Source organism: Prionailurus bengalensis, chromosome C1 (genome assembly GCF_016509475.1).
Source record: "Prionailurus bengalensis isolate Pbe53 chromosome C1, Fcat_Pben_1.1_paternal_pri, whole genome shotgun sequence".
NCBI classification, from domain to species: Eukaryota; Metazoa; Chordata; class Mammalia; order Carnivora; family Felidae; genus Prionailurus; species Prionailurus bengalensis.
This window is the reverse complement of record NC_057345.1, coordinates 181,744,399-181,758,611: the sequence shown is the minus strand read 5'-3', so window position 1 is coordinate 181,758,611 and position 14,213 is coordinate 181,744,399. Positions and strand designations below refer to the sequence as shown.

Sequence of the window (14,213 nt, the reverse complement as noted above, 5' to 3'; positions counted from 1 at the left end):
TCAAACATACAGTTTAGTTACTGTGGTATAAAGAAAGTCTAAATACTTTCATCTTCTCTGTTCAAAATTGAAATATCTAAAACCACAACACCTACATTTTTATTATGTTATCTGCTTATTAGCTAAGATGCGTCCAAGTAAATTAACTTAAGAGATCATATAATTATCGAATACAAATGAAGGCTTTCATTAATATGTGGAGTTTGCAAAATATTCTAGAAATACTTTTTATATTACAGTATGGTTTTGCTGTTAAAATAAGCATTCTGCTTTTATAATAATGAAGTCTCATTCAAAAGAGCTTCATTTTACCTAAAATTTCTTCCCTTCATTCTGCCTGTAATGCTAAAAAATGTGTTATTTGTTTCTGTGAAAATTGATGTTTAAAATATTGGTAACTTTCACTAGATGTTCAGCAACAAACACTCAGGACTAACCAATCAAGTATTTAAATTCAAATACTTAAAGCACCCAGGCTTATAAAAAGTACAAAGAGTATAAAGATTTTCAGTCTTTAATTTAAAATGACTTTCCCTGTGAAAATTTTCAGAGCCATCATACCTTAACATGTCAGATTTGCTCTACCAGTAACTTCCATTTACTTAGAGCAGCATAGATTTTTGGTAAATATATAATAACAGTGATTTTCACAGATCTGATTTTGTTTGCTTTAAAGCATTTATGGACAGTAATAAAAGGACCACCAGAGTGCATTAGGGTTGTTTAATGTGTTTTGGAAAATGATATCTAAAGTACAGACCCCTGTCGGCTTACTGCAAAGTGATAGGAACACCCCGATGATGCCCTGTGATTACCCACAAGTAGAACCCTGCAGAAAGTATAGAGCTTTCTTTCCACTCAGGCCAACTCTTATCACAAAATTGTACCAAGATTCTCCCTTCAAGGACTGATTTATGGTAAATTTTGTTCAGGCATATCCTAGGTTGGTGTTTCTGAGTAAATAAATTAGTTTTTTTGTTGTTGTTGTTGTTGTTGTTGTTACTAAAGGAAACAGTGAGTCTGTTATTTAAAAAGTGGCATACTGCTGGTTTCATCCTCATTCTTCCTGGAGTTTGTGTTTGTAAGCCAACAACTATCTTTTATTTTTGTTGCCTGAGGAAATTTATACTACCTTTCTGTTCTTGTACATATTCATACTAACATCACATTATGAAACAGTGGACATTTTTCAACTGATTATCTATTATGTCCCTAAAGCAACTTTAAAAGATAGTCGTTTTGTCTTGTCAGTAGGTCTCTGATCATTTCCCCACAAACACTGTTTAAAAGCACTCAAGGGATTTGATATATATTACATTTTTAAAAAAGTAAACCAGAGTATTAAAGAAAAAAGCCTGTATGTATTGCTTCCAAATAAAGGCCAGATTGGATGGAAGTAAAGAGTTCTGAACAGGAATCAAGGTCTGACCTGGAAAACATTGTGATCTATCTCAGGCAGACTAATATATTCCCTGGATTAAGAGGAGCATCTGAAAGTTTAGACAGGAGTATGACCTTTAAGTTTCCTTTTAGTTCTAAGACTCTGCAATATTCTGTATAAAACTTCAGCCGCAAGAGTGGTTGAGAATAAACTATGGCAGATGAGCCTGTCATGGATTCTTCAAGGAATTGGAGCCATCCATTTGTGAAAGCAATGGGATATGCTAAGGAAATCTTAGGCCAGCTGACAACCAGTGAATCATTCAAGGTCAGGTCACATTACCTTTATCTTCTAGCGGTCTCATGTGCGGGTTCTAGGAGAGCAAGGAGGGTGCCTGGTAAGTCCAGGCCCAGAAGGAGGGCACTGCCACCTCTCCAGCATGCTGTTGGCTAAAGCAAATCACAAGGCTGGCCCAACTCAGAGGTGGGGAAAGGCTTGCTGGATGAAGTTGCAAAGTCACACTGAAAAGGGCATTACTACAGGAAGGGGCAAAGAATAGAAAGGAATTTCTATTAATTCAACCCAACATCCATGTAGAGAATATACTTTCTTTATTCACTTGACTTTCCATTTGATCAATTTCCGTTGATTTACAAACATCCTACTGAAAATTTCATTGATTCCTTTTGGATTCCCTCCTTAAAAAAATTCCTTGACAAGAGTTCAAGAAAGCAAATAGAATCTATCATAAATTTTAAAAAGATTTCATATTATAATGTTTTACCTAAGTTTAAAGTATTTTTTAAAGTATCTGAGATTTGTTCTTTGTGTTTGACCTGGTCTTTTGTTCTACATTTGACATTTTTGTTTCTAAATTTTAAATTTCTAATATCATACCTAATTGTGAAGTTTTGTTTTTTTCTCATTTATCTCTTTTTGGCTCTCTGCAACTGATCAGTCTGATAATTTGTATCTTTCTTTAATTCTAAGTGACAGCCAGTCATTATTTCTTCAAGTGTTTCTCCTTCTTATTTAATTTTTTCCTGTCCACCTAGAACTCCCATAGATCTTACATTTTGCTTTATGCTTTCCATATCTTTATGAATTTTAGATGAGTTTTGAAATAGAGCATTTACCAATCTTTGAGTTGGCTAATATATACATAATGTATATTATGTAAATATATAATATATATAAATATATATTATATATAAATATATAATATATAAATATAAATATATTATATATAAAATATTTGTTCTCTAATATAATATATATTTTAAATTACATATATAATATATGCTCTCTGTCTAATATATAATATACATATCATATATAGATTATATATATGCTCTCTCTGTATGCTTATATATATATGTACACACACACACATACATACACTCTAAGCTCTTTGTTATGCACACTTTGAGTTCTTGTTCTGGGTCATTTATTTCTTCTGTTTTCTCTGATTTACGTCTTTTAGGTTTGGTTTTGTTTTTATAACTCTTGAATTCCTCACAGATTTTATAGATTTTCCTGTTCATACCTGAAAAATTATTAGACGGTGTGCCTGGGATATGAGGGCTTTGACCCACCTGATGAATTAAGGAGGATGAAACCCTCCAGGTCAGGTAAACTTTCATGTTGCAATCTGGGTTCAAACCTTCTGACCTTAGGAAGCCTCCCATTACTTCCCCTAAGCATTGTTTTTTTTTCCACAAATTATCTCCTCCCGTTGAGCTACTCTATACTTTGGGGGAAGAAAGGGAAACACCAGGGTCTGACAAGATGAACTGCACTTGGTTACAATGCTTCTCAACCCAGCTTCATCCCAACTTCCCAGTGTTCGAATGCCTTCAGAGGCTGTGGCTGGAATTACTCTTACTTACTCCATTTGTAACTGAACCAGGTAATCATGCCCCGAGGGCAGGAGTGAGAGGGAGGAGCACAGCTGGAAAGCTGTCTTACCATTTCTGTATTCATGATGCCTGGTCCTCTGTTTCCCTAGGTTGTAATTTACCTGCCCCACACCCCACATATACACAGAGATCTTGCAAGATTCTGTCTTCTAGAAGGTTTCCCAAGGTTTCAGTCTTGTTGTTGGCTGTGTATATTTTATAGTTTAATTTTGGCTCTGAAGTCTGTTACCCTCCTCCTCCTTCCATGCTTTCTCCAAGGGTGAAGTTCCAGAGGAGCCAGCAGCTCTTTCTTTTATGACATTCTGCTTAGAGGCAACTTCTAAATAATTGTTATTGTCCCCATCATAAAATGAGGGGCAGTTTTTAATAACAATTTAAATTTCCTTCTAATATATATTTCCTTAAATATATATATATATATATATATATATACACACACACACACACATACACACATACATACTTGATATGTATATATATATTTGAGATATATATATGATATATATATATATATATATATCATATATATATCTGTTGCTTATGATAAAAATAACATTTATTGGCTTTTCCAAAGCTTGCTTAAGGGTAGCCCCACAGCACAGTCCAATTTATCAAACTTTAATATTAAGAATATACATCCCCAGGTCTGGAGGAGGGCACAGAAGTGTGCAATTTAAAAATTATCCTGGATGATTCTCATTTACTTGGTCTACATCTCATACTGTCAAATAATTGCTAAGGGCAGTCTCAACTCAGTGAGTAAAGCACAGTAGAAGCCAATAGATGTGTTAGGAACCTCCTATCCCCCTTCAAGGAAATAACCTAACTTCTTAAAAATTGTATGCCCTTTAGGCAAGAATGAAGAACATTTTGTAGGAGACTACTTTACAAAGGAATTTCTTAGACATATTTATTCTAGTTATCTCTTGTATTACTGATTCTCTATGTTAAATATACTACCAAAAACATTCCAAAAACAGGTTTATCTGGTCCTGAAGGATTTTGTGCCATGCAGGTAGTGTGGATTCAGGCCATGAGTCTGTGTAAGGGTTGGTTGAGTCTCTCAGTGGAGACATTTTCCTCCTTTACTCAGAAACAAGGTGTGAACAAATGCATTTCTTTATTGCCTACTTTTGTGGGGTTGACTTTTATAGATTGTTTGTTCACTGAGTGTGTTATCATTCTGGGGACATGGGCTTATGCAGATATCTCTCATCTGACCATCTTCTCAGCACACGCCCAAGGCTTTGCATCAGTTATCCAAGATGACATTAATTGCAGCTTGAATTTACATAAATTTTCAGAACACTCAAGATAGTCTATATATCACGATTTGTGTTTATGTTTCTTAGCGTTTCTTTCTTTCTTTTTTTTTTTTTTCCTTTTGGCTTTTTTGAAGGGTTCCTTTACTTCTGAGGCAGCTTTTTGTTTTGGTTTCTTCTATTTCTTTTTTCTTTCTTTTTTTTTTTTTTAGTTTTAAGCTGTATATTTTGAGGTATAACTTTTCTTGTAATTATTTCACAAAATCAGTTTCTGCTTTCTAAATGTCCACTTGCAATCCCGTAGAACCTTATTCATAACTTTATCTAATAAAATTTAGCACTTCATAGTTCTACCATTTGTTTTATTTTTGTATTTAAAATTCTTTTTGTCTGGATATATGACAAGGTAGTGCTCCCCAAGGCCCTCCCCTTCTTTAGGGTGCCTGGGATGAAAACTATGTTCATCCCAGAGGTTGAGAGACTCTCATTGTGTTGGGGATGAGGTGGGGCAAGGATTCCTCAGCAGCTGAGGGCCTCTCTCTTCCTATTGCTCTTGCTGGGACTGGTGGTCCATGGGTCTGTTACTCCTTGGAGGCCATGTAAACCATAAGGTCCACACACAGTTGCTGTAGACAAATTCATTGTCCTACCAGGAAGTCAGCTTGACCCAGTAGTCAATGAGAACAGTGACAACCCTGGTATCAAAGGTAGAAGAGTGGGTGTCACTATTAAAGTCACAGGAGACATCCCGGTCCTTAGTGTAGCCAAGGTTGCCCTTGAGGGGCCCTCCGATGTCTGCTTCATCACCTTCTTAATGCCATCGTATTTAGTGGCTTTCTCCAGGTGGCTAGTCAGATCCATGGCTGACATAGTAGGAGGGGGAACATGGAAGGCCATGCCAGGGAGCTTCCCATTCAGCTCAGGGATGAACTTGCCTTGGTGACGCCACTAGAAGCAGGGATGATGTTCTGGGAAGCCCCTTGACCATCATGCCACAGCTTCCAAAAAAGGCTGTCCACAGTCCTCTGGGTGACAGTGATGGCATGGATTATGGTCATGATTCCCTCCATGATACCAAAGTTGTTATCGATGGTGTTGGCCACAGGGACCAAGCAGGTGGTGGTACAGGAGGCATTGCTGACAATCTTGAGGGAATTGTCATATTTCTCATGGTTCATACCATCACAAACATGGGGACATCAACAGAAGGGTCAGAGATAATGGCCCTCTTGGCTCCATCCTTCAAGTGAGTCCCAGCCTTCTTCATGGTGGTAAAGACCCCAGTGAACTCCACAACATACTCAGCACCAGGAGCACCCCATTTGATGCTAGTAGGATCTTGCTTATGGAAGATAGAGATGGGCTTTCCATTGATGACAAATTTCCCTTTCTCAGCCTTGACTGTGCTTTTGAATATGCCATGGATGGGATCCTACTGGAACATGTAGACCATGTATTTGAGGTCAGCAAAGGGGTCATCGATGGCTATAATATACACTTTTCCAGAGTTGAAAGCAGCCCTGATGACGAAATCTGGCCAAATCAGTGTACTCCAACCTTCACCATTGTATCTGGGGACATGCTGGTACTTCACCAGAAGATGCGACTGTCTGTTGCATGGGGAGGAGTTCAACCATTTGTTTTTAGATCCATATTGAACTGACTGACATTTTTTCTCATTTATTTATTTTAATATTTTAGCAAAGCGCTTGGTATATATTCGGTTCACAGTTACAAGTATTACATAAGAATGAACCATCATTCAGATGAGACCAATAGAATTCTTTCCTTCATAGTACCATCCCATGGAATAGAATTAGGACCCAAAAATATCTGGACACATTTAGAATCTATATAACAAACCAAATAAAAAAGAAAAAACATTTTTTATCTCATTGAAATCTTCTATCCGGTTTCATACATTTGATCATTTTTAATTTAAATTTAGTATATATATATATATATATATATATACATACATGTATGTATATTTATTTTATGTATATGTGTATACATACTTATCTATAAATATATGCTTATATACATCCCTATGTATACACACACACATATATTGATGGTAAGAACTTTGTGTACAGAATGTACTATAGCACTGTGTGTAAGAGTGTTTCATTAACAAATAGAATATAATTCAATGCATTAAGAAACTTGCTTTTTCTCCCCTGTATCATATATGTTAGTTATACTACTTAGTCTTAGTCTTAGCATTTTTTCCAAACAACATCAGGCCTCTTTTTTTTTCTTTTTTTGATTGAATGCCATTTAATGTCTTCTCTCCCTCCTTGTAGAATATATGAGAGAAAAACAGTAGCAAAACATGGAGCTTACATTCAAGTGGGAAAAAACACCAAATTTTGCTTCTATTTGTATTTGCCTTATGATCTAGGCATGCAGTGCCTCTAGATAGCAGTTCTCAGCAGTAGTAAATAGAACATTGGCTCCAAACAAATTATCAAGGAATAAAGAGCTGCTCTAAATACATTTCTCAGCTCTACATAATAAAGTTGTGATCAATAAAATGATAGTTTGAATCCTAGAACTACAATCTGTCTGAGCATTCACCTCTTAAATTATTTTCTTCTTCCAATGCCCACTTAACAAAACTCAAACTTATGTGAGTATATTATCAAATATAAGTACACAATTCTTTTGGAACACTTTTGCTTATCTCCTTATTTTGCTCTATACTAGTAGATTTATTCTCACTACTTGTACGTACCTTTATATCCATGCTGCTAATATCCTATTTTTTTTTTTATTTAACTCTTGGTGTCACTCAAGACTGTTCCCTTGACTTTCCTCTATATCTAAGAAGGAGATATTTCTTTGGGTTTACTAAGTTTAAGGACGTTTTATTTGCCATATTTAGTGGACAGAGCTTTTACATAGTGTGGATAAATGATGGTAGTCTTTGTTACTATTCTTTCTCTTTTTTTCCCCCATATTCCCTTACCCTCTCCCCACATACCCTATCACCACTTTGGTAAGTGGTGTTACTTCAAGATAGAAGGGAAGGAAGTGTTGCTTGCTTTCTCGGAGTTGAGGGATGAGCCACTGACTGTTTTCCCCTGTTCTTATGTGTTAGGTCCTTTTTCTCCCAGAAGCCTAGATAGCCATAACTGAAAATTTCTCTTATGGGAGAGCTAAGGAATCCATCTTTTTAATTTCTTCTCTGTCTTTTTTTTTACTGCACATTTAAGACTAGGCTTTGTTTTAGTCTTCCTGGCCAGGTAGCTCTACACAATCTAGAAAACATTATTTCTTGATTACAGGATGTCTCTCCCTTACTTCCTCTCTCTCTCTCTCTCTCTTTTTTTTAAGTATAGACTGTTTCTCAAAGCAGAATGATAAAAACCAAAACCTTGACTCTACCTTGGTAATACACGTATGTTTTTGACAGCTCTGATTCAAATTTAGAGCATTACCTACATAGGAAAAAAGGAAGTCCTTTGCTATAATTCTACACATAGACTAGAGTAAAACCTAATTTACTAATAAGATTTTTTTTCCTTTATTTTGCCAGCCATCATACTGAATATATACATTCTTTCAGAGACTCCTTAGGTTAAATTTTCTGTGTTAAAATTTGAGTACACCTAGTCAAAATATTAATATAATTTTAATTTTATTTTACTAGCATCTCTTATAGGATTTAAACATGTAGATAGAGATACCCCAGTGAACTTCCTAAATTAGACATGGAAGGAAGGGATGATAGAATGTGAAGATGGGGAACCTGAGCCTCCCATACAGTTTGTGACATGCAGAGATCCTGATCCTTCATCATGCCCTTGCAAAAGGCTGTGGATTCTTTAAGGAAGAGACTATATATTATTCCTTTTTCTTAATAACCTGGCATGGTAGCTACTGTCTAATATATGCCAAATAAATTAATGAACACATGCATTAGTATACATCTAATTTATTTCTGCCTAGATGCTTGGCTTACAAGACCAGATTTGAAGTGATCACTGATTACCTTTCTATCCTCAGTCCTCAGTCTCTGTTGTTCTTACCATTATTCATTGCATTTTAGCCACATTCACCTAGGGATAAAAATGCTTCCTTCTACCATTTTGAACTTGAACTGCCTCCTCTGCTTGAAATACATTGTTGCCAAATCTTCACATGCTATTTACCTTCTCAACATTTAGGCCTCAGCTAAAGTACCACCAATTTAAAGAGGCCTTCTCATATATGCCTGTCTAAGGTAGAACTCCTTCACTGAAACCTGGTTGTTCTAGTTCATCCATTACCTAGTTTTGTTTTTTCATCTCATCTCACTTATTAACACCTATAACAATTTTAGTTAAAATATTTGTTTATGATTGCACTAGGACAGAAGCACTTTATTTTTTCTCAAACTTTATCCTTAAGATGCTGACACACAGAAGATACTCTATAAACACTCCTTGAATATTTGAGTTAGTGAATAAGTGTGTGTGTGTGTGTGTGTGTGTGTGTGTGTGTGTACCATGGCATGCTGGGAAATGTTTAACAAATGTGTTTCTAATAAAGTTCTGCCTGATTTGTAGCATTTGCTGATTTCCACAGGATAGATAAACACTCCCACCATGGCCAATCTCAAGGTACCAAAGTCATGTCACTGAATTTGGAATTGGAAAAATATGTACCCAGTTTCCCCTTTTAATCCTGTGCTAGCCAGCTAGAGCTGGCTCCAATACACCAAAATTATTTTGTTCTATCGCATAGATGCTCATTAACAGATATTAGGGTGTGTAGCCTTTAAATGTTTCCAAACTCTGTAACCTAAATTCCCTGATCTATTTGCTGCCATGCTGCCAGTTCACTAGACCTGCTGATAACATGTGCTCATTTGTTTGTTAATTTCCCATCTGCATGTCCTTTCCTTCTCTCTGTGTCAAATGCCTACTGATACTCTAAGATGAAACTCAAAAGTAGCTTGTATTTCATAGTTTCCATCAAAAATAATCCTTTTATACTCAAATAACTGTTTTATTGACCTATGTGTTTATATTCCTCATTTAGTTATGTGTTATAGTAAGGCATGTGGGTGTCCCTGGTGGGACTATAGCTGGTTGTGGACAGAGGACATATTACCCTCATCAGTACATCACTAGCATTTAGTAGAATGCCTAACATAAGGAAATCAATAAGTGTTTGTGTAATTTAATGGAGCTTTAATAGTTTAGTAGATTTCAAGTGAAGTGACAGTTCTCAAAAATTAAAATAATACTAGTTCACATCCCTTCTCAATAAGAAAGCATATTTTTTTACCACCTTATGTTTTCTGCTTAATAGTAAATTAGGATGTACAGCTCCTCAACAAGTTGGAGAGGCATAAATTATTCTTAAGAGTAAGAGGCGGTTAATCAGAGGGGAGAAGGATCGGGAGATAGGTTAAATGATGGGGTTTAAGTAGTACACTTGTTATGATGAGCACAGGGTGATGTATGGAAGTGTTGACTATATTGTACACTTGAAACTAATATAACACTGCATGTTAACTATCTGGAATTTAAATCCAAACTTAAAAATAAGAGTTAGGATGGTATGTCATCAACAAAGCAGTAAAAAAAAAAAAAAAAAAAAAAACCTAAGTGAAAGAGACATGCACACTCCTGTCTTGCAAATCCTCCACTTAAACTACCCAACATGATTTTAAAATGTAGCCGTTGAAAAATGGTCCATTATAATCACAGTATACATTTTTAAGTAATATTACTTATGGAATATGATTCATAGTTTTACTTAAAAAAGAGCTTCCATCCTTAAAATATCCCAGCCCACTTAGGATTCTCTGTGTAGGGTTCTACAATCAGAGCCAGACAACAAGAAACTTTAATCTTTGTTTCCACTGAAACTTTGTAGATAGTGATAACATGTATTCTTTATCAGGATTACATTTTTCTTAAGTCAATTAGCCATATATCATCATAGTACAATCCCAGAAAACCACATTATCAAGATTTTTATAAAGAAAAAAAAGGAGAATAATGATTTTTAAGAGAACTAAAAATCAATGCTGTGTAAAGGACATCATAGGAAACTCACTAATTAATGAGAACTATAGGAAATACATCAGATTTTATTAATCATTCTCGGTTTACAATAAAGTGAGTATATATAGCTTCTCAAGTGATAAAAGATTCACAAAAAACACTTCAGCATATAAACAGTATTTAGTGTATGATTATTTAAAAGAACATGTAGTTTACTAACATCCTCTGAATTCATTTTTTCATTGCTATATAACAGATTTACCACACATTTAGCAGCCTAAAACAACACATTATCCTACATTTCCTGTGGTCAGAATTCCAATCAAGTTTTAATTAAGTCTTGAGTTCTTGGTCTCACAAGGCTGAAATCATCGTATTGATCAGCTTGTGTTCGCATTTGGAGGCTGTACAGGGGAGAAATTCACTTGCAAGTTCATTCCATTGGCAGAACTCGTTTCCTTGTAGTTGTATGTCCAAAAGTCCGTCTTCTTACCGTCTATTGGCTAGAGGCCACTCTGAGCCCCTAGATGCATTGTGTGGTTATTCCCCTGCACGCGCACTGCTATCTCCTCCAGGCAGCGTACAGTATGGCAGTTTGGTTTTTTCAACAGAAAGCAGAAGAGTGTCTCCAGTGGACACACACACACACACACACACACACACACGACACATGTATATGAATCTCATACTATCATCTTCACCATATAATGTAACCTAATCAGAGCAGTGACATCTCTGCACTTTTGCCATGTTCTGTTTGGCTTGAGGCAAGTCATTAGAACCACCCACACTCAAAATGAGGGAATTCTACAAGGTTGTCAATCACTGGGAGTTAACTTGTGATGTTTGTGCCATTCTCACAGTACAACAATAGCCTGTTTCCCCCACATGGAGAGAAGTGAGTGCTGAATGTTGGTAGAATAAAAACAGATTTTCTGTAACAAATATATTTTCATGGTCGATAGTTTTACATTATAGATAGTTTCAAACTGTCTCAATCTTCCCCATTGAACAAAAAGCCCAGAGTTCATTTTTGTCAAACTCTTAAGGGGCATATTTTATTTCATTCTATGAAGGAAAATAAAATGGAGACATTTTCTGACATTTTATTTACTGGAAAAATAAAAGTAAAATCTTACCAATTAAATTATTGAGAAAAATGGATGTCAATTTTTTCTGGACTTAAAAAGTACTTTATTTTTTTGGTCCCCTAAATGAGGCCATCAGTATAATACAAAGGGCTATGTTTGGCAATAAAACATATGATGACCCAGTGGCTTATGTGAGATGTTTAATGGTATATTTTCTAAATGATATGATATCCTACATTGATCAATTTCTCAGTGGCATCACTTTATTTAACCTTGCTAATTTCAGTGAGATCTATCAGGCACCATACCTATTGCTTTAACATTCTTCTTCTTTTTTTTTTTTTCTTTTCTGTCTTTTTATTCCAGTGTTTTGTGTTCCCTCTGCACTCTCACTATTTCTGTCCCAATGTATCAATGCCATGCATTAGCAATTTTCTTGAATAAGGCAGAGCACACTGTGAATTTCAGCATTTATATTAACTGCTCTTTTTGGTTGGTGTTTATTTCAATCTCAATGCTCATGTGAGGTATAGAGGTGAGAAAAAAAAAACAAAAAAAAATGATAGCACTTTCCTTCAACTAACAACATGCAGTAGAGATTCAAGATAATTGAAACAGATAGACACAATAAAGCAATTAAATTTTTACTTCTTTTTTTAATTTAGCTTCTGGCACTCAACTAATACAAATCCTACACAAGACAAGGTAGAATAGGGCCTGGGATAAAGAAGATTGAGAAAACTTTGCAACAATAAAACTAAATCTAATTTTATTTTTATTTGACTTTCAACCAAGAGACCCAGTGTTGAAATCAAAACAAACCCTAAGGCTTGTACGTGCCAGTATCCAGTGTACTCAACAAACCAGCAACTTTCAGTATTGTATTGAATAAACAACTTCGTGTCTGATGGAGAAAATAAAGCAAAAACTTGGAACAAATTCGGTTCAAATTTGGATTACAAATGTTGATTGTATACAAGGGAAAACAGCAACAAAATAAAAACTAAAATTAAACTAGCAGACCAATAGAGCAACTAACCTACTTTTGGTTGTGAGGATAAATCATAAATATATTAAATTTATATATGGATTTTAATTTATTATATAATTTCGTGAACTGGGAGAATTCCTTTCCAAATTAATTTGACAGGACAGAATTGCATGAACTTATTTTCGGATAGTATTTGTTGGTATAACTTACTATTGTTGTTGGTATAACTTACTTTTTTCATGATGTTAGCATATATACATTTTCCACAGTTTTTTTTTCATTAATGTTCTAATAGTATCAGCCCACATCCTGAAGTCCGTCATAGATTTGTATAAATCCAACATGGTTATCACTGTGAACATCATATAGAATTCCATTTAGGTTCAGAATACATATTCTTAGTTTTGAAGACTATATGTGTATACACATCATCGTATCTGTGAAATTAAAATAAATTTTAATTTCGAAAAGTGTGAATTAAATTACTGGTATTTGAAGTTAATTTTCCAGAGTTTAGGATGTCAAATTAATGAAAACAGTACAAAAAGAATTAAGTACAACAAATATAAGTGCAAAGCAATTTATTTAGGAAAAATAAAGAAGCAAAAAAAAATGACAATGTCCAATTAACATCTCAAATTTAATGTATTCAAAAATGAACTTACGATCTTTTCCTCTAAATTTGATCTTCCTCTCCTCTAAATTTGATCCTCCCATAATACTCCCAGTCACTGTAAATGACATTTCCACTTTTCACGTGTCTCAGACTGGAAATCTGGGTGTCATCATTTACATTTTCCTCACGCATACTGCCTACACCCAACCTATCACCAAATTGTGCTATTTTGTTTTTATTCTGCTGGTATCTCATGTGGTCTTTTTCCCCATTGTCTCTGTTATTACATTATCCCTAACTGTCATCATTTCTTATCTCTATTAATTTACTCACCTGACAATATCTTTATCAACCTTTCCTCTTACATTCCTCAGATCTTCTTTATTATTGTAGCCAGAGTCAGTGGTGTTGTAATGGTGTTGTATGGAGACACGTGGTAGCTAGATTTGTGGGGAGCACGGCATAATACATAGAGCTGGCCAATCACTATGTTGTACACCTGAAAGTAATGTAAAATTGTGTGTCAACTTCAATACTTCAATAATAATAAAAAAATGTATTATTTTTGGTTTTAAAATCCTTCAGTTGGTTTTATAATAAACAAAGGGTGATATTATGAATCCTAAACATCACTGATACATTTCTGTAGGTCCTTGTCCTTGAGTATCTCCCCATTTTTTTCAGGCCACATTAATTTTGTTCACTTTGTCTTGATCACACCGTCACTGCCACATATATCTTACTGCCTTCTCTGTTTCAGCCTCCTCACATGGTGTATTCTTAGCCATCTTCTGACCACATGTCTGATCAAATGACACCTTATTCTTGATCCTATTGTAGACTATTTCCAGTTGTGACTTTGCATGTCACATTGCTCTGAGTAATTTTGGTTTATACCATTTTTACTCTAATGTTATGATTATTAACTCTTGCCATTATCTCCCTCCAGAT

The 14,213-nt window shown here is 35.0% G+C and overlaps 1 pseudogene; it reads right to left on the bottom strand.

Annotated features, from left to right (window-relative positions):
- Window positions 1-5,059: 5,059 nt before the first annotated feature.
- LOC122481591 lies at window positions 5,060-6,128 on the bottom strand (annotated as a pseudogene).
- Between the last annotated feature and the right edge of the window lie 8,085 nt (window positions 6,129-14,213).